Genomic DNA, 7,226 nt, shown 5'->3' with positions numbered 1-7,226 from the left:
ATGCTGTGTGGGGTATCAGGAAGGGTAGAATAGAAGGAGGTTTTGTTGGGTCCATGACTAGATTATTGATCTTGACGACTGCCATTCCAAGTATCGTTCATTCGTGGGGAGGTTTCATCCTCTATTAGAGGGAGGACAGCAACCATCGAAGTATATGAAGTACACTCCGGAGGATTTAGTGAATTATTTATTAGATTTGTTTAAAGGGATATCTCGGAAGTCAAACGATGGGAGGAGAAAACTTGGCTCATAATAGGTGAGGTTCCGGTCAGTTACGTGCATTAGCTTGAGACTTTTGCTTTTGTCTTTTAACCATCTATTGCTGTTTTAATTATGATATAATCATAGGATATTTGGACACTTATTATGTCTCATATATATAATGATGATATTATACATATATAAAATCACTTAATTTGAATCTTGTCAAAGTTTGCTGGTCCATGAAAGCATTAAATAAAGAAGAAGAAGAAGAAGAAGGAGAAAGATAAACCCTGAATGCAGTGTCAGAATCATGTGAAATTGCATTGCGGTCTTGGTAAATTAACAGCACTTCATAGGTTGTGGACAGTAATTTAAAATATCTTTCATTAAGCTATCCTGCTTTACGTCGGTAGCATGCTAAAATCAATGTAGCAGCAGCTATTTTTTTCAGGTTTTCCACAAGCCTTTTAATAAGCTTTACGTTCTCCTTATATCCCCTTATTCTTGTTTCCCTGTAAACTGTCTATGCATGTCAATATTGAAAAACTGTGTGTGCTACTGATGTACAAGTTTGGGAACTAAGTGCAGCTTGTAAAAGTTCAACTGTGTAGGTTGACACACTAATTGAAAAAATCATCAAATGATGGAACTATGATGATATCTGAACATATTAGTTATTCTTTCATAAATAAGCTAGACTCACAACCTTGGTTGCTCTATAGGCCGGATAATCTGCATTCCAATTGCATGAATATCACCATAGTACACAAATCCACTTCTAATGATCATAAAGTGAATACAGAAATGACTGCATCCTCGGGCATGATTCCAGAAATAATTCACCCCACGTTAAGGTGAATGAATGAAAAGAATGAATGGACTATGCATGGCAGTACTCATATCATCTTTGATGATTGCATTGTAGGACATAGTTGCTGTGGATTCTAAACTCAGAGAAGGAAAGCAACAACGGCATGTAATAATACTTTATTAGCATGACCTACCCAACCTCTCTCAGACAAAAGCAAGGGCTTAATAAGGATGGATGGAACACTCATTTGAAAAAGGCTATGAAGCATGGTAAGTGAGGCCATTTTGTGATGAGCTTTTCCAAGACCACACTTCTATCCAACAAAAACACACAGACACAAACACACATAAAAGTGATCCTGGTTCAACTCATCATGGGCATCTCCACGTAAAAACTAGAAGTTCTTTGCATTAGAAGGCAGCCCAAAGCCATAAACTTTACATACTGCTTTAACCTAAAAAATAACAGATTACGCCATAAACTTTCAGCCAAGGCTGAACAAAGGGTCAAATGGGAAAAATCAAACACAGAGAACAATTGTACCAAGAAAGAAACAGAAAGGAAAAGAGACTTCGATGCATACTCTATCTTCTTCTTTTGCTTGCCCAACCTTGGAAGGACATGACAAGAAACGAAAAAAGAGCAGATATTTATTCCAAGGCTTAGTGTCTTAAATGTTTGATCTGCACCGACCTCAAATGATGCTCAGCAAACAATCATTCGGCAAAATTTGATAAAGGAAGAAAGGCATCTGCGTCAAAATTGCAGCCTTAGATTTAGAAGAGGAACTAAGAAGATTATCTCACGAGGAAACGAAGGAGAGAAACAATCTCAAAAAGCAACTTGAGATTATTCTATCTCCATAAAAATCGTACTAGAAGCAGAAGTTCCATAATCAAGAAACCCAATTCTTGATAACATCCATGAAAAATTTTTAAAAAAAAAAAATCAATCCTTAAAAGAGAGCGACAATCGAGTCGAGGAGAGAGAGATGTGTCCGCCACTGCCGTCGACGTTATCCACTAGAGAGAGAGAGAGTTTGCACAGGATCAACTCTCAGTGATGAGACGGAGAGTCCGAAGAGAGGGGAGTCCGTCGGAGGAGCAATCACCTTCGGATAGAAGGTTCTAGGGTTTGGATTTGAGGACGAGGGTTGGAAATAAATGGTCGGCGGGAGTCGAATTTTAACGACGTTTATTAGCTTCCGTTGAAGCTTTTCTATGTCGTATCTTGCGGATGCTTTAAAGCATCATCATATATCTATGCTTATTAAAAGCATCGACGAATGTTTGCGGTATTTAAAATTTATCAATACTTTCTCCTGGTATTAGCAATATTAAGTTGCTAAAAATCTTTTTTTCTGTAGTGGCTCACCCTCAATCGCCTCAGGGAGTCACTCGTCCTTGACCACCACTACCTCCCCACAGATCCCTTTTCCCCTTTCACCTTCCTCTGTAACCTTACCGGCTTCTGCTCCACCGCCCTCTACTGTCTACTGTGCTGTTACCTCTCTCGCCTCATCGCCACCACCATCGTTCGTGATATGAACTTGCTTCAAACTCTCTACCGTTTGCTCTAACCTATGTCCCAAATTAAATGAAGTCCGTGACATCCTGATCATGTCAAGGAGAGGAGAGTCAACAGTCTATCAAATTGGATTAAAAATCGGGTAATTGGGTCCTTTTGTCAAGTCGAGTTGGGTTATGGGTCAGATCGGATTAAACCCAGCCCACTATCTGTTTTACATGAGTGCTTTACGTTTGCGTGCCAGCAGCCATTCCCTTCTCCAGAAATAAACAACAAGAGCTCTCGCCCAGGTAGATCCAACGGTGTTTTCTCTTCTAGAAGGAGAAATTTTTTGTATACCATATTAAATATTTATAATTTTATTTTTTTATTTAAAATTTTAAATAATGAAAATATTTTTTTTCTTTTGAAAAAATTATGACATCCTACGTAGATATTATGACATCCTCCATTGAAATTATAACTTTCTGTACAGGATGCCATAATTTTTTCACGGGATGTCATGAAAAGAAAAAAATATTTTCATCATAAAAAATAATTTTTTAAGATAATTTTGTAAGTTAATTTTTCAATGATGAAAATATTCTTATCTTTTTACGATATTTTATGAAAAAATTATGACATCTTGTATAGAAAGTCATAATTTCAATACAGAATATTATAATATCTGCATAAGATATAATTTAAAAAAAATATTTTTATTATTTAAAATTTTAAATAAAAAATAAAATTATAAATATTAAATATATATTAAAAAATAATGACCCTGTGATCTAATAGGATGGAATGATGCATCCTACATCAGATTTTCTATATCGCAGGTGCTGTACAAAGAAATTTTCTTCTGGAAGATAATCTCAAAATGAGGCCCGCATTAGTCATGTCTGTCTACGTATGAGGGTGTTTGACCACAGATACGTGCACGTAAGCTAGACAGGTAGTTGTTAGAAGGGCCGACACGAAAAGTTTCGGAATGGTAGGTTAACATGTTATCTTTTTAGTTTCTGTCAACAAAAAAGGCTTCTCTTTCTCCTATATATACCTCAACACCATTCTTTCTTGGATTTAGAGTCTGGGCTCAGAGGCTCTTAGCTTTCACGAAAGAGAGAGCGAGAGAGGGAGAGACAGAGAGGGAGGAGGACAGAATGGGACCGGGAGGGCCTGGCCCTGGACCAGGGCCGGGACCAGGTGGACCAGGTGGCGGTTTCGGGCCAGGACCGGGTTGGGGGCCGGGACCAGGTGGACCAGGTGGCGGTTTCGGGCCGGGACCAGGTGGACCAGGTGGCGGTTTCGGGCCGGGACCGGGTTGGGGGCCAGGACCGGGTGGACCGGGTGGCGGTTTCGGACCAGGACCGGGTGGACCCGGTGGTGGTTTCGGACCAGGGTTTGGTGGACCGTGCGGCTGCTTATCGTCCTGGTGGGCTTAAACTTCTTCTCTTCGTTCTTCAGTTTTAACTTTTTCTTCTCCTTTTTTTTGTTTTTTTTCCGTCTACCACCAGAAACAGAGAATTTTGTTTTTGTCCCTATAATTTAGGCGTATTTTTCCTTACATAGTTGCGGTATATCTTAAGGATCATCTTGCTCTGCAACACATCCACCAAGAACACCCTCTAGTAGCATTCATTCTTCGCCTGTGGATCTATATAATTCTTCGTAAATTATTTGTATAGACTCTTCGGGGACATACGACAAATATTCTTTGTATATTTCTAGCCCAAAGATTTATCAACTATATATTATTCATTGGACTGTTTTTCTTTTTGGTAACAATTCGTTGGACTGTTTTGATAAATATTTATCCTATCATCCCATCTCGTTGAACCCCAAAAACAATAAAGGATTGATATTTGAGTGATTGGGGAAAAATTCAGCTAGCTACTTAAATTTCTACAAAGGGAGGAGCTATTACAAACAAAGAGTATGTTGTTCGAGATAATCAAACATATTTTGGGCTTTTTTGTCTAAAGTAGCATTTATTTTATCTAATTTGTGATATTAAGATATTATTTAATATTATTTATATATTTTTATTTTTAAAAATAAAAATAAAAATTTTATTTGCATTTTATTCTAAACGTTAAAAATGTTTACATCTCATATGACCAATCATCTTTCAAAACATAACCATGATGATAATGGTTGAGATTGTGATAGTAGCTATGAAGATAATTTAAACCATGATGGTAATAGTAGTGATGGCGGTGGTACCAACAAAGCATTAACTATACGACAGTGATAACGATTTACTATAATGATGACGGTAGTGTAGTAGAGATTATGGTAATTATAGTGATATAGTGAAGATAGTGAGTACGAGTAGTTGCAACAATATTTGTGATGATGACGATGATAATGATAGTAATGATGATGTTAGAGATATTGCAATCATGACAATGTTGATGAGGAAGTGAGTCATTAATTCTGATGGTGATGATAGTAGTGGAGATCATAATAGTGGTGATAGCAATATTCATGATGGTAGTATACGTGGTGTTCATGATGGTGGTGCAAGATATAAATTTTTTTATTTTTAAAAATAATAAAATAATATTTTTTTATTTTTTAAAAAATTAGAATGTGTTTTTAAAATGAAAAAAATAGTACTAAACATATTTTTTTTATCTTGATTTTCCTAATTTTATTTATAATATAGAAAATAAAATATAAAACCGATGCCAGACGGAATCTAGGACTGTGTAATGGTACTACAAATTTTTTTTCTTCCAAATAAAGCAACAAATTGGAGACACCGCCACATAATTTCGCATGCTTTGATGTTTGCTAGAGGTTTTGGGTTCCCCATCGAAGTTGTGCCTGGCACGAGGGGGCTCACACTGATTTGTGGCCTTGAAAATTACATTTACCTTATTTATATTTAACCGATTTACCGTTGATAGGAAAAAGATACCTCCTACCATGCAGCTCAAACGAGCTAAAAAACTGCATATTAGATGCACCAAACCGTAGAAAAAGCTTCTGTGCGGATTTCCACAGAGATAATTCTAATATTCTCATTTGTAAGTATTTATTATATGTACCTTTGAAAAACTATTATCTTTTCTTTTTCTTTTGCCCTCTTTTTACTTCACGGTAAATGACTTTTGTTAGTTTATCTGAAAAGTTTATTTTCTTGTTCAGTGTGGAGCTATATACTCTAGACCCATCTAATGTGACCTATTATTTCATTTGATTGTAGTTTGTACTCCTTGTGTTGCTGCTGGTTGCTACGGGATTGTTGTGGCCCATTTTTCGGTGGGCCTCCACGTTGACCGTGCCTGTCGAACCGTTGGATGAGATCAGATGTATGATAATTATAGCAGATGGACGTTTATGCTTCTTCACAATAAAGACCGCACATTGTTTGCTTCATATCCTATGCATGTCTTGTATAGACCTATTTTATTTCTTTGTATGGAAATTATGGATTTGGCATAGAAGTGGAATCAACCTGTCTATGACAGCTATGTCTTGGAGTTAGGTTGTATTTTTTTTATGAAAAAAAAAATGATTGATAGTCTTTCGCAACCTCAATCATTGGATTGCTTTTTGCACATTTTGCAAAGCACGGCATGAACTTCATCATCTATGCCATGGATGGATGGAAAAGATTCGTCATGCTTTGAAAGATGTACAAAATATGATCCAATGATTGAGTTTGTGAAAGAAGATCAATCATTCTTTCATACGAAAGATACAATTCAAAACCCCGTGTCTTATTAGTTCTCAAGCAACTTATGCCATCGACCGGTTAAGGTTTCCAAAATTATATAGATTGTTTTCGTGATCGAACTACCTGTGGACTCAGCTAAACATTATTGTAGCATGCTGTTACCGGACAACATGAGTAGGCATGCACTCAATCTAAACTCAGAAAAAAAGTGGTGTATAATCTAATTTTCACTAAATGTATTTGATCAATTTTAAGTCAAAAAATATATTCCAATGACTTGAACTAATTCAAAAATGATGTATCAAATAAAATTCATAATTGAAGCAACAATGGGAGAATTTATATTCAGCAAAAAGTACATGAAATTCTAAAATCCAAGCAAAATTTTCCTTTTCTTTTTTTTTTTTTTTTTTTTGATAAGATCCTTTTCTTTTTGAAAGACAAGATCAGCCCAAGGCCTAATCACCTAGTAAATGAAAGCAGAGGTTGTAAGAAAAGGATGAAAAGAAGTACAGATTGAAGGTGGAGGGAAAACAGATATTAAAACTAAGACCAGAGCAGATACTGCCAATAAGATCTAGCAGAACTCAAGAGGCAACTGAGAACAAATCAAGGATAGACTACCAAATCTTCAGAAGAGCAACGAGGAAGCGAGCTTTGCTTGAGGCAAGGTAAAACAAATAATTTTCTTCTAGCTTGCAAGTTACCATAAATCAGCTATGTTCAACGAATGCCGGTGGTACTAATTTAATTTCCTAGTCTTGGAGAATCTACGTTTCAACTTAAGATATTTGAATTTCATAGCAAATGAGGGCTTCACTTCCTTAATTTATAGCACAGGTGGTAAAAAATGATATAACTTGAAAATCCAACACCATCCAATCCGATTTGGGCTGAGTTAGTCGAGGATTTTCTGATCAAGTCTAGTATGGGTCGAACCTTTTAACCTAGATGTTAAACAAGTAGTGGTGGAAGTTTTGATCAAGGGACAATTGAGGTTGCATTAACTCATAA

The 7,226-nt window shown here is 36.4% G+C and overlaps 1 long non-coding RNA gene across 2 annotated transcripts; it reads left to right on the top strand.

Annotated features, from left to right (window-relative positions):
* The first annotated feature begins 3,560 nt into the window (after window positions 1-3,560).
* On the top strand, window positions 3,561-5,979 carry LOC140858144 (uncharacterized). 2 transcript variants are annotated; one of them, XR_012141490.1, is made up of 3 exons: window positions 3,599-3,790; window positions 3,824-3,959; window positions 5,739-5,979. It is a non-coding gene; the product is annotated as an uncharacterized lncRNA (long non-coding RNA). The 2 variants fall into 2 exon arrangements; XR_012141489.1 differs by having other exon boundaries at window positions 3,561-3,959.
* The last annotated feature ends 1,247 nt before the right edge of the window (window positions 5,980-7,226 follow it).

This window comes from Elaeis guineensis, chromosome 5 (genome assembly GCF_000442705.2).
Source record: "Elaeis guineensis isolate ETL-2024a chromosome 5, EG11, whole genome shotgun sequence".
NCBI lineage: Eukaryota > Viridiplantae > Streptophyta > Magnoliopsida > Arecales > Arecaceae > Elaeis > Elaeis guineensis.
Note: the sequence above shows the minus strand (reverse complement) of the source record. Positions and strands in the feature narration are given on the sequence as shown.